We start from the raw sequence: 21709 nt of genomic DNA on the forward strand, positions 1-21709 counted from the left end.
ATCGGAGCTCAGGAGGAGCCATATCGGGAGCAAGGTATGCCAAAGAATACACTATCGGGAGCAATATATGCCACAAAATAGTTAAAGGAGGCGGAAGAGTTAAAAGAGGCCGAAAACACACACACACACACACATATATATATGCAATATCACTATCGGAGGCGGAAAATGGTGTATATTTCGGAATACACTATCAGAGGTGGCAAATACATATATATTGGCGGATCGACGTTGGCGATGCAACGAGGCAAGGGAAAGACCCCCAGGGCCATGCGACATGCAATTGCGACATAAAGGGTTTTTCTGTGTATTGGTAGGTTTCGGTGTAAAAACCGAAATACAAAGGAAAAGCCCCGAAGCGATAAAGACCGAACCCGAAAGGATTTTTAGAAGCGGCCCTATAGTACTTAAGTTTCGTAAGCGGGATTTTGGGCGGGCCTTAGGTGGTAAATGGTATTGGGCTGGCTCTGCCCGATCCCATACAATGGGCGACGCATGGCTAGCGGAGGAAAGAGAGAAACCGCTTTCTTCGGGCAGGTAACCTCCGTACTTCTGGGCCACCCGAAAATGAATATCGATTGTTGGATTGATGATCCCGCAGATCAATTGTGGGCTCGCAATAGCGACCAAAGGTGGACTCGAAGCAATTATAGATGCGGGTGTAAAGTTCTTTGAAGTCCACCCTTAAGCGTTTTGGTCGGGATTTTCATATATTTCCTGTGTATTTCAGTATTTGTGTTGCCCGGGGTTTTTTAGGCCAAAAAGCTTATAATTGGGGTTCTGATAGTTCAGTAGACCTGAACAAAGCTGATTGTGATTGCGATGGTGACGTGGCAGGTGGGGCCTCCTCGTTGGTACTATCCCTCCAATAAAATCTCTTCGTAAACAATAAAGTCCGTTGGATGCACATTATTATTAAAAAGGGCCTCTATTACATTTTTTTAATGTGCAACAGTCTTCTCTGAGTATTTTCGGTCCTCGTTGTTGAATCAACGTGTCCCTGAAGTGTTGGTGAACACGAAGAGACAGAGGAAGCTGAAAATCCGGGAAGCCAAAGGACAAGCCAGCGCAGAGGAAACCGAAAATCCGGGAAGCCAAAGGACCAGCTAGCGCAGAGGAAGCCAAAGCGATGAAGAAGAGGGAAGCCAAAGGACAAGCCAGCACAGAGGAAGCTGAAGCGAGTGTTGAGGAAGCCGAAGAGCCAGCGAAACGTGGAAACCAACAGTCAGAGGCATCAAGAACATATAAAACAGGAAAAACAAGGAAAGGGTTTTTGTGTGCGTATAATCAGAGTGAGAGGAAGCTGAAGTTTAGGCAGAGGCAGGAGAGGCAGGAGAAGCAAGAGAACATGAGTGAAGCAAAAGCTTAACAGGCTTGGGAGCAGAGAACTACAACAAAATAGTTTATACCAGGTTAGGGTTGGAGCCCACGGGGTTGGAGCCTCAGAACTGAAAGGATTGGAATCCTTGGGAGTTGGTGCTCCTAAGTGCAGAACTATTGCCTTGGCAAAACAGAGTTGGTGCTCTGGAGGTTGGAGCCTCACAAAAGTCCAAGTTGGTGCTTGGAAACTGATTGCAACCATTTATATATTGTATCTATTTCATTGCATTGTTTGTGTTAATAAAAGCATTTATTCCAGCTATCTATTTCTGTGTTCCATATATAAATGTTTTGTGATAAAAGGAACAATTAAAAAGAAATATTGATTCACCCCCCCCCCCCTCAGTATTTCCAATAGAAGATGAAGATCCCATGGAGGACTCCTCATCTTCAAGTCATAAGGAGGAGGAAGAAGAAGAACATGTACCATCTTTTCGAGAAGACAAAAAGAAAGAAGCAATAAGAAGGACAACTTGGCACTGTTACACCATCATGCAGTTCATGTCATCAGTGTCATCTCATGTATTGTCACAAGTCATTATATGCCACATCATTATTGTGGATTATGAAATGTATTGTAAAGTGGAAGTCCAAAGGATACATTCAGAATATGAAGAGTCATGTAAGGCCAAAAATTCGTAGGAAGTCAAATAGTCATGAAGGTAGTCAAAGGGTCACAAGGAAGGTGAAGCATCACCTCTTAGTTATGTATACACCCTCATTATATAAGGAAATGAATTTTCACCTTGGTTCCTCCCGCAAGGAACTAGAGAAACAAATTAGTTCTTTTGAGGAGCAAGGAGTGGCTCTACTGCTCCACTATCGGAACTAGTGATGTTCATTGTATACATGTGTCGTGGAACTTTTACTTAATTTAAGAAGCCTTATGGGCCAACTTGTTCTTTATGCATGGATTATGGATATTTGTAAGACTATTCTGTGAATGCTTGTAATTCATGTTTTCTTTCATCTGTGCTAAATTAGTTGAATTGTTTCGGTTATTTTGGTACTTATCATATTGAGAATGCGATGTAATTGTTATTAATTTTGTCGCATCTTGATGGACTATTCTACTAGATATTAGATAGATCCTCCTCATTACCTTGGTTGCACCGACTGTCGCATCTCTGTGGACTATTCCGCTTGATGTTGTACAAATCCTCCTTGTTTATGTGTGTCTATACTAGGGTGGTACTAATACCTCTCTCTTAGAGGCTCACTTTTCCCACTCTACACAGTGAAAGAACTTTGACACACATATGATCGAACACTCACCAGGCACACCCTCTGTTAGGTCCCCATAATATTAGTGTATTCCCTTATTATTATTGTGATTGTATCCCCTTATTGTTATTGTTGTGCCCATCTTGTCCCCATATTGTTATTATTGTGCCCCATAGAAGCCCACTATTGTTATTGTTGTTCCCTTATTATTTTTATTCGGCTTTGACTATATTGTGACCCCTTAGACTCCTATATATAGAAAGGAGGTCTTGTCATTTGTATCATCCAAGAATTGTTCATTTGTGTAATGTAAAGGAGGTTGCCCCCTCAAAGAGGCTGATTTTGAAGTCGTTGATCTATCTTTTCTTATATTTTTTGAGTTGGTTGCATAACAATTGGTATCAGAGCTTTGGATTCTAGGGTTTCACTGCTTCAAATAGGTCATCGTGGAATTTTCGTTCTAACTTTTTTTCTACGACATTTCAGAAGCTAAAATTAAAACCCATTTGAGCCGAAATATTGATGAACCTCGAGTACGAATTTCAAATCTTGTCTCACTATATTTTCGGAGATATGATCCAATGAAGTTAGGGTTTTTGCAGGCTCCCAGATTATATCGCAAATAGGTGACCTGGGGAAAATCGTCACAACTTTCTCTCTGGGCATCAGACTGAAATGTAGTAAAAAAGGTACAGAAATAGGACAGACTGTAGTTTTATGTGTATCGGTTTTAGGTCCGAAGGTCGAAACAGTGACACATGGCACTTAGTACAAGTTCGCTCTATTGAACTAATCTATAATCAAGTCATCTTGGGGATTTGGAATAACTCTTTCTTGGAGAATCCAATCTTGATCAAACTTGTGGGGTTGGAACGAGGACTCAGAGGGTGACCCCAGGTCTATTACAACCTTTATCCATTCCAAGCCAACGTTGGGAGGAGGTTTCAATGGATTTTATCACAGGTTTACCCAAGTCTGAAGGAAAGAGTGTCGTCATGGTGGTAGTTGATAGACTTATCAAGTATGCACACTTTTGTGCATTATATAATCCCTTTAAAGCCAATACATTTTCTACTGTATTTATGGAAACAATTCAAAAGCTACATGGAAACCGAAATATTATTGTAAGCGACAAAGATCCCATTTTCACTGGAAATGTTTGGACAAAATTATTTTATTGTCTGGGTACTCAGTTAGCTCATAGCTCTTCTTATCATCCTCAATCTGATGGGAAAATTGAGATAATGAACAAATGTTTGGAAGGATATCTTCGTTGCTTTGTATATGATAAACATACACAATGGGTCAAATGGTTGCCTTTGGCTGAATGGTGGTATAACACTTCCTTCCATACTTCAACAAAAATGACCCCATTTATGGCACTTTATGGATATCACCTACCGTCCATCACATCGTATTTAAGAGAAAATTATAAGGTTCAAGCAATGGAAGATCACATCAAGCATCAACAACAAGTTCTCCAACTCTTAAAGGATAACCTCACTTTGGTGTAGAATAGAATGAAACAACAGGCAAATCAACATCGCAGTGAAAGAAGTTTTGATGTAGGTCACTGGGTATTTCTACGGCTACAAGCATACAAACAAATATCCCTCAAGAAATTATCACCAAAGTATTATGGTCCGTACAAGGTGTAAAAAATTTGGTACTATGGCATACAAATTGGAGCTTCCTACAACTATCTAAGTGCACCCAATTTTCCATGTTCAATGCTTAAAGAATGTTATAGGTGATAAGCTCCCAGTTCAAACAATATTGTTAGAACTTGACGAGGAAGGAAAAATCATATTGGAACTTGAAGCAGTCATAGAAACAAGAACTCGACAACTACAAATTCGATCAATTTTAGAGTATCTCATCAAGTGGAAGAACTTATCCACTGAAGATTCCCCGTAGGAGGATGAGAATTTTATACAGACGCATCTAGAACCACTCAAGCATTTAGGACAACACTTTTATGAAGGAAAGGGGCATGCTAGGTCCCTATAATACTAGTGTATTCCGTTATTATTATTGTCATTGTATCCCCTTATTGTTATTGTTGTGCCCATGTTGTCGCCATATTGTTATTATTGTGCCCCATAGAAGCTCACTATTGTTATTATTGTTCCCTTAAATTATTATTATTATGTCATCTTTGACTATATTGTGACCCCTTAGACTCTCATATATATAAAGGAGGCCTTGTCATTTGTATCATCCAAGAATCGTTCATTTGTGTAATGTAAATGAGGTTGCCCCCTGAAGAGGTTGACTTTGAAATGGTTGATCTATCTTTTCTTCTATTTTGTGAGCTGGTTGCATAACACCCCCTTTTATTTTCAAAGGCACATTCACATTCCTCTCTCTTGCTGACAACCAAAGCCAAGGCATATCTCTAAGAATACATGAGAACCAGGCTGATATTTAGAATGGGGCTCCTACTCCAAATGATGTGAGGTCTAATTGGGACTTCACATCGGGTAGACCCCTTGGTTGATGGATTAGTGCTCATCGTCAACAAAACCCACGAACCCCTTGGTTCCCCCTCCATGTGATACTCCTACTATGAAGAGACCATTATGGCTTCATGGCACTTTACAGGAGGCGGAGGGACATGTTGCTACAAGAGGAACCTTAAGGGAAAGCAAGAAGCCATGCCAATATCATGGTTATGTTGTAGCTATGAGAAACATCATTCTAGCCAAACGATGCACCTTTGAAGAAGAAGTGAAAGAGAAAGTGTGGAAGGACGCTATGGAAGAGGAATATGAATCCATTATGAAGAATGATGTGTGGGAAGTGGTTCCGAGACCCAAAGGCAAATATGTTGTGACTTCAAAATGGATCTACGAAATTAAGCATGGTGTCAATGGAAGTATTGAAAAATAGAAAGCAAGGTTCATGGCTAGAGGATTCTCCCAGAAAGAGGAAGAGGATTATGATGAGATATTTGCACTGGTTTCCCGATATACTACCATCTAATCGATCATTGTTGTTGTCGCTAGGCAGGGATGGACACTACACCATATGGATGTGAAGACCTTGTTTCTCAATGACATACTTAAGGAAGAAGTATACTTGGAGCAACAATAGGGCTTTGAGGAGAATGACAAGAAGACTCATGTGTGCAGGCTAAAGAAGGCTCTCTATGGATTGAAGCAACCCCCTAGGGCTTGGGATGCCCATATTGATAAATATTTGATGAAGCTTGGATTCACAAGAAGCAGTGTTGGTTCGAATCTCTATTTCAAACTTGTCCAAGGTATGCCCCTAATTTTGGTATTATATGTTGATGATTTATTCTTGACAGTTGGAAAGCCTCTTATTCTTCAGTGTAAGAAGTAGCTGGCCTCTGAGTTTGAGACGAAATACCTTGGTTTGATGCACTACTTCCTAGGCTTAGAGGTGCGGCAAAGACCTGATGATATTCTCCTTTCTCAAGGGAAATATGTTGTGAAGTTGTTGGAGAGATTTGGTATGGTGGAATGCGAATCTTTGGCGACACCGATGGAGATGAACATTAAGAAACTATGTGGCGAAGTTGTGGGACCTGATATGGAAAATACTTCTAAGCATCGACAACTGATTGGGGCATTAATGTTTTTGGTGAACAATACACTAGACATATGTTTTGCAGTCAACACTCTAAGTTAATTTATGGTGGAGCCTCTACATGCACACTGGGTTGTTTCCAAGCATGTTCTAAGATACCTGCATGGGATGATCAATCTTGGATTGAGATATACTATGGGAGATGTGAGACTTCATGGATACACTGATGTTGATTGGGTCATAAATCTTGGAAGAGCACATCAAGGTGTTGTTTTATCTTGGGGTCTATAATGATATCTTGGATGAGTAGGAAGTAGAAATGTGTTGCCCTTAGTATGGACGAAGCTGAGTATCTTGTTGTGCTAGCATGGCTAGTTGCGAGGTAGTATGGTTGAGGAAGCTCTTTGGAGAGTTGTTTGAGTAGGTATTGGATATGACTATGATATATTGTGGCAACAAGAGTGGGATCCATCTCTAAGAGAATCCTATGTTCCACGATGGGTCCAAGAATATTGAGACCAAATATCACTATATCCGGGATATGGTGCAGAGAGGAGTTGTTAGACTCCATCACATTTTGACAGATGACAAGATAGTCAACATCCTTACCAAGCCTTTGCTAAAAGGTAAGTTATTGGTCTTTAGAGAGAAACTTGGACTGGTGGAGATGACCCTTCAAGGGAAGGGTCACGACTTATCACGAACACTGAGCTCTGGGAGCTCCTAGGGGCATGGGGTACTCCTTTGGAGCTATAAGGTTGGAGGATCCTTGTATTTTGATAAGTTGATCTCCCCTAGTCAAGTTGAGGACTTAACGAAGTACATACCCCAACATGTATCCTACCCACAAGCTAGGTTTGTTAGGATTGCCATTAATCTGGTTAATGAGTGAGGTGACTTAGGTTTGGAGGATATTTACCCCTCACGAATGCGTCTGGTAAATTGATCTCCCTAAGTTCGGGATGCATGGTGTTCAACCACTTGATCACTTAAGATCAAGTTGGGTGACATAGGGTTTGGAGGATCTTTACACCTACAAAAAATTGATCTCCCCTATTATCTGGATGGATTAGCCGATCTGACAAGGGTTTGGAGTATCTTTACCCTAGAGGTAAATTGATCTCCCCTATGATGATTCTTCTGCTTTAGATCGAGAATGTTCAACAGATGAGCAAAGATGTGCAAAGATGAGCATAAATGAGATATGATATGATATAATGGTGATGACGTCGAGACATCTAAGATGAGACTTATGACGCAGTCAGAAATTCCTCCCTAGCTAAGAGGGAGTGTTGAAAATTGGTAGCTGAGGGAGAAATTCCCTCCTTGGAGAGGCCTAACAGACCCTAAGGAACCCCATCTAGACCTTTGAAAAATTAATTTGCTCATGGAAAATAATTATTTTCAAAGTCAACAATAAAAGTACAGGTCGGCCCAAAAGGAGAAATTCGTCCACCAAACCAACATATAAATACACCTAAGGTCACATCACTTGGAGGCATCACATCACATCAATCATTCTTCTTCTTGGTTCGACCTAGTTTGAAAATTGCAAGCTCTGAGCTCACACGTGCGAAGAGGAGAGAGATATTTTTGTTGAATAGCATTGACTTTTGTTTTGGGACTGTTTGACCAACGTTGACTTGGAGGTTATGACTTTGTTTGACTTGGCTTTGGATCTGTTCTTGTAAGAAGAATTTAGGAGAGAGACAACCAAATTTTTTTAGGCACTTTGACTAACGTTGACGGTAGATCCGAGGCTAGGGTTTCTACATGTCAAACTTTGACTTTGACCAAAATTTGTGGGCAAAATTTTGTGACCGTTTTGACTGAGTTTGACTAAGGGAAGGAGGTCGCATTATTTTACTTGTTGTCTGAATTTTTGTAGTTGATTTGACCACTGACCAAGGACTAGTTAGGTTTGTGTTGACTTAATTTTTTGGAGTTGATTTGACCACTGACCAAGGACTAGTTAGGCTTGTGTTGATTGCTGTTGACTTTAATAGAAAATAACAAAATTGTTATTTGACCATATTTGACTTTATTGCTCATATTTCATTGGATATTAGATTGGTGGACTTGAAAGTCAAGGCTTTGACCTTTGAATAGTTGTTGATGTACTTGGACTATGTATCTCTCTGCCAAACATTTGATGGACATCTAAGAGAAGAAGAATTTGGTTAAGGTTTTCCCCCTTGTGGGGTTTTTCCCTAGTCTTTGACCAAAATCTTTATGTCTCTACTGATCTTGGTTGTCTTCTATTGTGCATATTGTTTACTGTTCTATCTATAATTTCTTACTGTTATTGGGTTATTGAAATTATTTGGAAAAAGGGATTGCTACTGAAATAAGAATTTGTTAAAAGTGATTGTTACAACATAGAACATTGAAAAAATTAACACAACGTAGATTTCAATCTATTTTAATCAAATTTGTTGTGACAACTATCTAGTGAAATATCCACAACGGTTTATGGATCAAGATCTTACTCAAATGTGGGTGGATCAAACACTAATGGTAAGAATATGAAACAAATTTTAGTTCAAAGTTTGAACCTACTTCTTCCTGGTGTAGGTTGGTGTCAAGGCTATCGAACCTTTCTTTTCATGTTATAGGTATAGTTGGGTGGGAAAGTGCCCTTGCCACATAATTTTCCTTTGCAACCTTGTTTGAATGATGTAAACACCATCCCAAGTTATCAATATTTGTACAAAATTCAAAGTCCTGATGCAAACTCTATCTCATGTTATTGATATTTGTACCAAAATTCAAATTCATACACATAAAACAAACTTCCAATTGTGAAAATGACAAATCATTATTTTATATATAAAATAAAATAAGTAATGTCATTGTAATTGTATGTGTAGATTAGAAGGACTTGAAAGAAGACAACAAGGAAGAATGTTGAGACTCATTGCTCTTGTATGTGTTGAGTTTACAACCATATAACGCCACTTACACATCCATAAGTTTTCATCTCCCTTGTAGTAGATGCTATCATAAAAATGTCATGGTTGGTTAAACATGTTTGAGTGTCTCAAAGATTAATTATTGTTAAGTAAAAGTGATTATGGTTGAATATGGGTGAGTATAAATATTAATAGTTAATTGTGGTTGATTATGAGTGGACATTGATTAACTCTTGGACAATATTTGATTATGAATGACTATGTTCGACTATGGTTGACAATAGTTTACTACAATAAACCTTGTCAATAGGGCTAACATTAGTTGACTATTATTGACAATGGTTGGCTTTGGTTCATTATAGATTTTAATAGTTAACTATAATTGATTGTAGATTGAGTATAATTATCTTTGGTTATTTATGGTTGCTAGTGTTTGACTACGATTAAACGTGTTTGAGTGTGTCAAAAATTAACTATTGTCCATTAAAAGTGACTATGGTTGAGTTGATGGTTGAATTAGGCCAAGTAGAAATCATAATGGTTAACTATGGTTGATTGTAGGTTGACTTTGTTTAACAACGATTGACTATGATTAATCATTATTGACTATAATATATCGTGTTGATAAGGTTGATCATTATTAACTATGGTTGACTACTTTTTATTTTGTTTGACTATGGCTAATTATTGTTGACAATAGTTGACTTTGGTTCATTATGGTTCTTAATGGTTAACTATGGTTGATTGTAGATTGAGTCTAGTTATCTTTGATTGATTGTGGTTGATTATAATTGATTATGATTAATAGTGTTTGATTATGTTCAAATGTGTTTGAATATCAAACAATGACTATTGATAAGTAGAAGTGATTATGGTTGACTAGGATAAGTAGAGATCACAATAGATAATTTTATGTTGATTTTGGTTAAATTTGATTAATAATGATTGGCTATAATATATGGTTGAATTTACTCTATATTAACTATACTACGTGATTAACTTTGATTTAATTTTATTTACGCAACTTTAAATGAATATCACAATGTTTAAGATGATTTTTTTAATCATTTTGTTCTCTCTCCTATATTAATTGCTTCTTCTTGAATAATAAAAAAATTACACTATACTATATTTAATCTCTCTTCATAATGTTTCATAAATAAAAATTTAAAGTTACCAAAATGGATTAAATTCTTCATATTTATGGAGAACCATGACACTCATTAATTGTTTTCAAAGGCGTGGTGTACTAAGGCCAACCCGCAAATTTGTCTAGACTGTCAAAAATGACTAGAACCCAATAAATATTTTTTCAAAATATCTGGCGGAAGGAGTGTTTGAATAGTGTTTTTGATGGTGAAAATGGATTCAACACAATAAAAAACCTTAGATCTGAGACTTTTGTGATCCATATTGTAGATGAAAGTCTTTCGGATTAATCATATCATTAGGATTGGGTCGACGTTTCGAACCAGCTAATGTGATATGATTGGGTCGACGTTTCGAACCAGCTAATGTGGTTCGAAGGATGAACCACATTAGCTGGTTCGAAACGTCGACCCAATCCTAATGATGTGATTAATCCGAAAGACTTTCATCTACAATAAAAAACCCCCGAGGCACCCAAAATCTTGAAGTTTGACAGCTGTAATTTGGATTTACAAAATTTTATGTTAGATTTTATCAAAATCTTACCGAAATTTCCATGATTTTCCAGACAAATTTGAAGTCGGGTTAGACTATGGTGTTTTCAAAAGGTTATATGTGGTCTTCTCTAATCATGCATAGGAAATGCAACGAAGACCAAACATTTCCTTTGGCTTTGCCTATCTCTTCAATGTCTTTGTTTTCTCATCTACCTTGCGTTGTGTTGCTTGGCATTGGAGGTATATTGAAATAAATAACCAATCATTAGAGACGTTGTGGTACAACAGTTAGGTGGGGAGGTTTGAACCCCACAGGTCTTGTGGTCCAATCCTGGGCAGGACTATGTATGCCTAAGAGTTGCTCTAGGCACAATTTCTTCAGTTGAAAAAAAAAATAGTCATAGAGAAGTTGTTCACTTTACGAGGGTGGGGAGGAATTTGTGTCTAATTCTTCGTGTGTTTGAAAGAGATTTGGTGCCATAGCGAGTGCTAGTAGAGAGCCACCAATGAAATGTACTAATCGGCCAAGAAGGTCTGAACCACCCTCTTCGGTTCTAATTCTTGGGAGTAGTCATCCGAAAAAGAAAACCCAAATGCAACATGGTAATGTCGTGGTTTATTTTGTTAAATGCGGGATTGTGATTTTTTCCTTTAAAATCTGGTTTTGAATGTATAAATAGATTTAACTCCTAAGAATTACTAAGGTATTTGAATTGTACATTTTATAGTTAAAATTTGTGTTTCCAATAAATCTCTACAAAATTTTGAGTAAATCTGATCCAAAAATATATCAAAAACTCCAAAATTTAGAACTATTAAACTAAATAGTAAACTTAACTTAACTTTTAAAATGAGCTTTTGAATATATATGGCTGAAAATTTCCAAAAATACTCAATTACGACCTAGTACAAAGTTGAAAATTAAGATTCCAATAAATATACTTAGTTACCACTTAGCACAAAGTTGAAAATTAAGATTCCAATAAATATCTGTAGAATTTTGAACAAAATTGACCCTATGCCAAAAAAACGAGAGGAAGAAGAACTTATTTTAATGTCCACAAGGCTAAAGATAGCCTATGGGACAAATTGCTTCTCCATCTGATTCTTGTATTCAACCATTTTCCTTTGAAGTCTCACAATAAACGCTCACAGCTTCTCAACAAACCCCTCGCTGAATAGATTATCCCAAGAGCTAGCTGCCAGAATATCTACATAAATTTCCCTACTGTTTTTGAAAGTCTCACATTTTAAAATGAAATGCTTTTCTGTTTCCACTTTTTCAGAAGAACAAAAAATACATACACTTTCATCCCACACTTCTTTTGGCCTTTTATAACGCCATGTTTCACAACGAAGTTGATGAGAATTAGTCCTTAACTGCGCAATACGAATTTTAGTTCTCGAAGAAATATTGGCCCCTATGTACGTTTTTTGTTGATGATTATGAGTAGGATTGAACTCTTCAATATAATACTTTTTCTTTCTCCCTAGCTCTTTATCCCAAGTATGCTTGTGGAACTTATTTATAACAAAAGTTTTTATCTCTTTACTGTTTATGGGACACATGTTCAAGCAAATACCCCATCTACTAAACCATTTGTTATTTTGCTGCATCCAAGTCTTCTTTCTTTTGCACAATATGTCATTAAAGACAACCTTAGGCCATATGTTCTATTCCATTTGCTCAATTTTTTTTGAATACCTTATTACTCACATCATAACAACTCTTTCAATAGGAGCAACCCCTGCGTCACTTAACCAGATAACATAAATAAATGCACTTTTAATTTTGAATTTGTAGAAATCAATTCCGAAGTGAATTACAAGTTCTTCCCCAATAGAACTTATGTTTAACTTATATTTTCTTTTGTTAAAAAACACTCTTAAAAAAACCAACAAAGTATAACCGTCAAACTACTGCTTCGTGAAACTGTCGGTATAAAATTGCAGAGCGGGTTTGTAATACCGGCGGTAAGGACGATCTGTGATAGGGTTGACAAACAACAGTTCTCAGGCTGCAACAGGCCCTGGACAGATAACGAAATTGGTAAGTAACCTCTCCACTTAAAAAGGGCATGACAGCGTTTCACAACGGACAGCTGACAGGCCACAACAGGCCCTGGACAAATAACGAAATTGGTAGAAAGAAAGAAAGAAATTATTTTAACGTCCACGAGGCTAAAGATAGCCTATGGGACAGATTGCTTTTTCATTTGCTTGATGTATTCGGCCCTTTTTTGTGAAGCTTCACAATAAATGCTCCCATCTTCTCGACAAACCCCTCGTTAAATAGATTATCCCAAGAGCTAGCTGCCAGCGTATCTGCATAACTTTCCCTGTTGTCTTTGAAGGCCTCACATTCTAAAATGAAATGTTTTTCTGTTTCCACTTTTCCGGAAGAACAAAAAATGCATACCCTTTCCTCCCACACTTCCTTTGGCCTTTTCCAGCGCCCTGTTTCATAACGGAGTTGATGAGAATTAGTCCTTAACTGAGCAATAAGAATTTTGGCTCTCCAAGAGATATTGGCCTCTATGTATGCTTTTGGTTGATGATTATGAGTGGGGTTAAACACTTCAATATAGTAATTTTTCTTTCTTCCTAGCTCCTTCTCCCAAGTACGTTTGTGGAACTTTTCCATAACAAAAGCTTTTATCTCTTTGCTGTTTATGGGGCACGCGTTCAAGCAAATATCCCATTTACTAAACCATTTGTTATTTTGTTGCATCCAAGTTTTTTTGCTCTTGCACAATCTATCATTAAAGACAACCTTAGGCCATCTACCCTCTTCCATTTGCTCAATTTTTTTTAAATAACTTATGACTCGCACCATAGCAGTTGCTTCAATAGGAGCAGCCCCTGTTTCACTTAACAAGATATCATAAGGCACTGCACTTTTAATCTTAAATTTGTTTGTAATCAAACGCTTCTGAATTTTCTCAATTTGTCTCCACTGCATGTCGGAAGTACTGCTAGCCCACAGTGCACAACCATATAGAATCACTGGAATCACTACAAGCCCAAAAAGAGTTTGAGTGGTCTTCCAGTCCCATAACTCTGCCTCTCTACACCTATTTTGAAAAGCATAAAATTCTTTCCAACCCCCCAAAGTTCTTTTCTTTCTACAACCATTCCAGCTTAGATTTTTGTTGAAGTCAACTCCGAGGTATTTGTATTCCGCAACTTCTTCCAGAATGTTGCCTTCAAAGTAGAACTTATGTTGGTTATGTTTTCTTTTCTTAGAGAAGGCCACTACTTTCGTTTTGCTGATATTGACTTGCATCCCCACACTTCTACAAAAATGCTCAAGGGATAGTAAGTGCTCTTGCAAACCAAGTGCCGATTTAGCAATCAGAATAAGGTCATTTGCATACAAAAAAAGCCTTATAACAAACTTGCACAAATAGATACCATCACCCCCTTGCGAATTTAACCACTCCTCAAGCTTGTCGATATATAAACCAAAAAGGGTAGGAGACAATGGGCAACCTTGCTTGACCCCGATATCACTTCTAAAACTTTCAGAAATGCCTGCCGAAGTTCTAATTTTGACTTTCACCTCTTCATACAGCCTATGCACAGCTGCTCTCAAATGTTTAGGAACCCCAAGTTCCTTCATTCTTTGCCAAAGTTTATCCCTAGGAACCGAGTCAAACGCTTTTCTGAAATCAACAAAGCAACAAAAGACTTCTTCCTTATTCTCCCAAACTTTTTCAATGATGTGCCTTAAAGTTATGCAATGATCAACTGTTGAATGCTTAGGTCTAAAACCTGCTTGCCCTTTAGCACGCTTATTTATTTCTTTTGCCCACTTGCTAATTTTGTTTTCTAGCATGCTTCCAAATAGCTTTGCAAACAAAGGGTTTATCATGATGGTCCTATAATTGGAGGGATTATTGATGTCACCGCTCTTGAAAAGAGGTATTGCCAGACTAGTTGTCCAATCTGTGGGGAGCCCTTGTTGTATGATGTTGTTGAAGATTTTTGTAATGTGAGGTGCAAGGATCTTTGAGCCCCACTTTAGATATTCTGCTTGGAGTTCAGCTAAGTCTTTTGCTTTTCCAACACCCAACTTCTTGATATCCATCTCTACCTCTTGTACCGTGAAGAGTTTAGTATCCGTGTTGACCAAGGGGGGAGGGTCAACCTTGGGAACCTGCTCATAGAGTTGTCTTGCATAGTCAAACCATTTAGACGCTGTAATATTATTTCCAATTTGTATCTTTTTCAGTTGGAGCTCCTTCCAAAATAATTTGGGATTATTTTTCCCAAGGAAGATTAGTTCTTCCCTCCTTGAAACCATGAAAGCAATCTTTTTCTTGCTTAATAAATGCTTGTAAGATTTGAGCTTTATGTTGTCCTTGTTTGACTCTTTCCAGATTCTCCTTGCCTTTTTGCATTCCTCGTCAAACCAAGCATTAACTGGAAAGCAATTTGTTTCAGACTTCTTAATTTTTGTTCTTTTGCACTTTGCAAGTGCGCATTGAATTAAATGTGTTAATTCATGACTATGAAGGCTGTGAATTGTAATTTTCTCCTTCTCAAAGAGCCTCTCTAACGTCATTTTGAAGGTATTACAATTTTCTGGGGTCAAAAGAATTCTGCCCTGCGGGAGATTTTGTTGGACATGCTGAATTTTTGACTCTAATTGTTTCTTTCCAATCCAAGAGAAACATAAATAAATTGGCTTGTGATCTGATTTCAAATCCCACAGCTGATCTCCAACCAGAACTTCGTCCATTTTCTCACACAAACCATGCGAGCAAATTACATAATCTACCACACTTGCTCCATTGTAAGTATTGCAAGTGAAATTACCGGACTTTGCCCATCTAGTCAAGCCATTACAAATGACTAAATCAAAGGCCCCACATAGAGTAAGCAATTGTTCACCAAAGAGATTGCAGCCCTTGTCCTCTGAAATTCTTTCCCACTGATGATTGCTTTCTTCTGTAAGCCAAATAGGGTCACAATCATCTTTACAACAAAGAATGCTAGCTTGCTCACTTGCAGTCCTAGCATTGAAATCACCCACTATAAGGACTTCACCTAGCTAAGAATATGTTGCAATATCCGCTTTTAAAGTTGCAAATGGATCTTTCTGGTCAAGCCCTCTACCTTTGTAGATTTTTGAGACCTGTGGCGCAAAATAGCATGCTACAATTCTGATGTGGTTTCCATTTTCTGATATTTTAAACCAAATGAATTGCTTATTTGAGTCTTCTTTTTCTAACTGAATGAGACGACCTTCTTTCTCCCTTACTAAAACCATGATACCCCCGTGCCCTTTGCCATTCCCTGTTGCCTTGTTCCACACTGCCATCTTCCAGTATCCTTCAAACAAAGGTGTCTTGCACCCTTCATGCTCATGTGTTTCTATGAGGCAAATTATGTCTCTATTTTCCGCAATAGGCCCTAACCTAGGTCCTCGTCTCCATGGGTAACCTCTGCAGTTCCAACAAACTAATCTCAAGGAAACCTGGGTATGACTTGATTGCTATTTATTTTGACGTGCAAGACTCACATTTGAGTCTTTGTCCCTGTTTTCCCATACTGACCTTGCTTTCTGATTTCCTGTTGAAGAGTTTGTTGCCTCTTCTTTATTACCATCTTGCTGCTCTGTTTTGGAAGGAGGTCCAAATTGCGCTATCACAGCTTTGCCTTTATAAATCCATGCTCTCTTTCCTTCATCTCTTGCTGCCCTAACCTTTAAAATTTCCTCTCTTCTTTCCTCCTGTTGTTTTACAGTTAAATCTTCTTCTAGGAAAAAACGAGAACCCCTCAAGAGATGCTTCTTGCTTAGAATAATATATTTATCACGTGAGCTAGGCATAATGACTTTTATGGGCCTGGCTCTCTCCCTGTTAAACTTACCCACCCTCCATGCTTGGTATATTTGTCCTTGCCATAGCAACTTGTCTTTCAAGAAGTCTCTTGCAAGGTCAAGAGTACATTCATTTTTTCCATAGTCTTTCACCCCTTTAATAATTATGTTTGCTGCCCTATTTTGTCTTTCCTTGCCTTCACTATCTTGCATGTTGTCAACCTTATTAGCAGAATTACTAATAACTTGAGCCCAAGTTTTGGAAACTTTGGTGGAATCTTCTTTCATTTCTTCTCTTGCGTTCTCTTCATGGTTGTTTATTTGGACAATCATTTTCCCTTTATCCTGGGATGATTTCACATTCACCACCTCTGTACTTTCCACTACAGATTTCTTTACATTTTGCACCTCCGCCTTCATGCGTTGCCATTATGTCTTCCCTATCAAGAGAGCTTCATGTAACAATACCACTTGTTCTTCTAAAATTTTATTGCTTTCTCCACTGAAAAACGGCATGATAGTGTTTCACAACGGACAGCTGGTAGGCCGCAACAGGGCCTGAACAGACGACGAAATTTGTAAAGAGCCCCGTTAGAACGCATTTGGCGTAATTAAATAAAAACAATGCAAGTGCTTGCTGACATCGGCATTCACATTGTACATACAATATATTATTATTCTTATGACATAAGGAGTGGATGCTGACATTGCCATTGACATTATTGGATTGGTAGCTGTGAACATAGTTGACCTTCGAGGATAGAGGCCAAGCTCATTCGCTCGCTTCACAGTGCAGAGTTTCAGCTATCCTGAACATCTCGATTGCATTTGGTTTCTGAGTTGAAAAGGAAAAATAAAAGTATGAGCAGAACTTCTGAAACAGTTTGTTCCCAGGCTTTTTCTTTTCTTCATTGTCCATTCTCTTGTATTATCTTTTTAGAATCCTGGGCACGAAAGGCCTAAAACAATGGGTCACAGCGTTTGGTAGATAAAATTAATTAAACTTACCCAGGGCAAGGGGTTAATGATTTGTGCACCAATCGATCACTCTCCGTTTACTTACCTTCGTCGATTAGAAGCGTTGGTTCTTTCAGGTGGGCCGTAAGTTGCTTCCCAGTAAGGCCCCGATCACTTCTGGCACCACGCGAATGGTTAGTTTTTCGAGGACAATTCTTTTCAGAGTAAGATTCCGATCGATCCAGGAAAGTCTAATCAATCCCAGTTCAAATTATGAACCAGTATAGTAATAACATAATATAATTTGTTGTTGCAAAAAGATGATGCTATGAGTTGTATTGAAAAGATAAAGGCTCACTTTGCAGACTTGTAATTCAGAAAAATCATTTAATTTGTTTACTTCAATCTGAACTTTGTTATCCAGCGTTCATGAAATAAACTAGTAAATTTGGCAGCTGTTTTAACTTAATTTGTAAATGCAATTTATTCCACGCAATTTTTAATTTTGTTCAGATTCCGATTCCGTTAACGCCCCTTAAGTGTATATATATATATATATATATATTGTTAGCAATTGGAGAACTTTATCTTACCAAAAATGATTTACATAGTATACAAGCGGCTGTAAACAGTAGAAGTGTGTGTTCAGACAGAGAGATGTCTGCAAAAAGCCAATTCTGGCCTGAAAAGCATTGGTGAGGGACCATCTCCCCTTAACAGGGAAACCGGATGATCCCTTGAAGGAAATATTAAAAATATTTAGACAGTTTTGAGCATATTCAGTACAAAAAAAATGGTGGTATCTAGATGGTGTAGTTATAAAATAGGTTACTGATCAAGAAAGAAGGTTAATTTAACCAAGAAAGGGAATGCAACTGAACATAACCATACAAGTAAAAACTCAAGATTTACGTGGTAAAACCCTGACAGGGTGTCAAGGAAACATCCACGGGGCAAGGGATTGGAATCTCTATTCAATCAATAAATGATTCTCCTTACAATAGTTCGGGCATTCATCAGTTTTATATATGAGCCTCCTCAGTTACATAACTACTGATTCGGTATGAAACTAACTTGTCAATAACTAATACAATTTACCCAAATTTACATTAATTAGTTGTCAATTACCAACAAACTCCACCTTGACAACAATTTTCCTAATCCCTTGCCCATGCCCATTCATCATCTCTTCTGCAAGCCAAGAGAAGCTAAACACCATCGCAGCTTCTCTACTGTAACTGGCTTTGTGAATATGTCTGCACAATTCTCCTGTGTATGGACCTTTTGAAGAGCTACTTTTCTGCCATCGATCACATGTCTCAGAAAATGATACCTTACATCAATGTGCTTGGTTCTGCTATGATAAGCAAGATTTGTAGCCAAGTGAATAGCACTCTGACTGTCACAAAGTACATTCACTTTCTCCCGCGTCCTTCCAATCTCATCAAGTAGACCCTTTAACCAAATTGCTTCTTTACTAGCATCTGAAGCAACTATATATTCTGCTTCGGTAGTGGACAACGCAACTATTTCTTGAAGCTTTGACATCCAATTAATTGCTCCACTTGCAAGACTAAAGACATAACCTGTAGTAGATCTTCTTTTGTCCAAATCACCTACATAATTAGCATTTACATATCTGTAGACTGATCCTTCACTACCATTAAAGATGAGGCACCCATTTCACTGCTCGCCAATGTTCTTCACCTAGATTTGCCATGAACCTGCTGACAACTCCAACTGCATGTGAAATGTCAAGTCTTGTAGATACCATCGCATACATTAAGTTGCCTACAGCATTTGCATATGGTACATGAGACATATACTGCTTTTCTTCATCAGTTTTAGGACTCAAAACCGAAGAAAGTTTAAAATGGGAAGCTAATGGAACATTAACAGGTTTCACATTGTTCATACATAAATTTTCAAGTACTTTCTCCACATACTTCTGCTGTGATAACCAAAGCTTACCATTTTTCCTGTCTCTGTGTATCTCCATGCCCAAGATATGTTTTGCTGCTCCAAGATCCTTCATATCAAACGTCCTAGAGAGCTAAGCCTTTAACCTGTTGATCTCTTCCATGCTTTTGCTTGCAATAAGCATATCGTCAATATACAAAGCTAAGATAATGAATATGCCATTGAAACTTTTGAAGTATACACAATGATCATACTCACTTCTAATAAAGTTCTGGCTCACCATGAAGGAGTCAAACTTCTTGTACCATTGTCTGGCTGATTGCCTCAGACCATACAATGATTTCCTGAGCTTGCAAACTAATCTTCTGCTGCGACTTTGTACAAAACCTTTGGGTTGTTCCATATATAACTCTTCATTCAAATCACCATGTAGAAAAGTTGTTTTAACATCTAACTATTCTAACTCAAGGTTAAGTAATGCAGTTAGTGCCAACACAGTACGAATAGAAACAAGTTTTACAACTGGTGAAAAAATCTCATGAAAGTCGATACCTTCAACCTGAGAATACCCTTTTGCTACCAGTCTCGCCTTATACCTTTTGATACTTCCATCAACTTCTGTTTCAGTTTGAAGACCCATTTGCATCCAACAACACTTCTCCCTTCAGGAAGTTCTACAAGATCCCAGGTATTGTTCTTGGCTAAGGAATCCATTTCTTCTTCCATAGTCGTTTTCCATTTTTCGCTATCCGTATCATCTACTGCTTCCTGATAACAAGAAGGTTCCCCATCTTCAGTAATCAAAGCAAAAGATGAAGCAGAATCTTCATACCTTTGGGAGTTTTTCTTTCCCTTGTAGACCTTCTTAGAGTGACAGGTTGTTGATCTAGTTCAGAAACTTCAGCAGTTTCCTTTGTATCTTCAACACTTTTTTCTCCAGAAGTCTCTTCTTCCTTTTGACTATCACCGAAAGGTCTAGCCTCCAACTGAATTTGTTGATTTGGTGATACTTGTTCCTGTTCAATTCTTTCAACATTTGATTTTAAAAAAGATGATTCATCAAATGTTACATTTCTACTAATGACTATCTTCTGCGATGTAGGTGATGAGCCCCAAAAATGAGTAACTTATTGGGCTCATTTTGCCTATTATTCTCGATTAATCCACCATTCTTCATAGTTTATGCATGCTTTTGAGTATATTTATGTTAATTGAATGAATGAGGATAGGTACTTGACCATGAAGTCTAATACGTGCTTATTGCAGATTTTTGGACATCTTTTGGACCAAGGTCAAGCATTTATGAGCCAGTTGATAGCCAAATACGAGGGAACAAGGCTGAGGATTAGTAGGAAGGGTGTCTCCTGCATTAAATGGCCCCTTCCTCGAGTTCTCCACCATCAGCTCGGAGTTCAGCAACCCACCAAAGATGATTTCCAAGGGCAGCCGAGCAGTGTTTGTGAAATGGTTGATTACTTGCAGTTTTGAACAGCCAAGCCCCTCGAGTTAAGGAGGGTTGTTGGAGGTCCTCGTGGTGCATAAGAAGGAAGGCTTCAAGCCTTGGTAGTTTAGCTCTTGAATAGTTGTTTTTCGCACTTTGGTGCTGCTCTGCCTTTCAGCTCATTTTCGAGCTTTTGTTATAAACATTTATGGGACATGGTTATTTTTTGAGTAATGGAGATACATTTCATTTTGTACCAGCGCTGAGCTTTTCTTAGGAGGCTGTAGCTCTTGGGGTTGGGCCCAACCCAAGTGCCAGTACCTCCTTTGTGTACTATTATGTGTTTTCTTTGCATTCATAGAATAATTTCTGCTATTTAGGTTAAGATCTTGCTTTGTTACTTAGGTTGCTTTTGATGATTAAAATAGCTTTTCATGCTTCAGGTTGATTTGACAGTTTGAATACAGAAAAGTTCTTCAAAAAAGGCCATCAAGCAACCCTTGATCTCACCTCTCCCTCCTTGGGACCATGAGCTGAGACCAAGGCATACTTGCTGCCACAAAAACATTGTTTTGCCTTTCAATGCAATTGCAAGTGTTGGATTTTTAGATGGAAAAGTGATACCAGTTGTGCTTGCATATTTAGATCTGTTCTTGCTTAGATTTCCATAGTTCTCTTGCATGATTTCCTGTGCATATCTTGCTGTTCATCATGATTCTGGTTTCTAGGTTAGATTAGGTCAAAGTAGATAGATCTCTGATTTTTTAGTCTTTCTTTGATTAGTTTTGAGAGATAGTGTGCAGATCACCTGTAATCCATCCCTGCCTATCCTTCCTTCCTCACACAA

General features: G+C 38.1%; 1 protein-coding gene across 4 annotated transcripts in view; it reads left to right on the forward strand.

Moving 5' to 3' along the window:
• The first annotated feature begins 17046 nt into the window (after nucleotides 1–17046).
• Nucleotides 17047–21709, forward strand: part of UREF (urease accessory protein F) — a 75338-nt gene continuing 70675 nt past the window's right edge. For 2 of the 4 annotated variants that reach the window (XR_016260616.1, XM_089431715.1), the window contains exon 1: nucleotides 17047–17725. The gene's annotated coding sequence lies outside the window, so the exon portion shown is untranslated. The remainder of the gene's footprint in view (nucleotides 17726–21709) is intronic. The other 2 variants (XM_089431716.1, XM_089431718.1) reach the window with 2 other exon arrangements.

Source organism: Pinus tabuliformis, chromosome 5_1 (genome assembly GCF_031772625.1).
Source record: "Pinus tabuliformis cultivar Carrire ecotype Pingquan chromosome 5_1, CPIR1, whole genome shotgun sequence".
NCBI lineage: Eukaryota > Viridiplantae > Streptophyta > Pinopsida > Pinales > Pinaceae > Pinus > Pinus tabuliformis.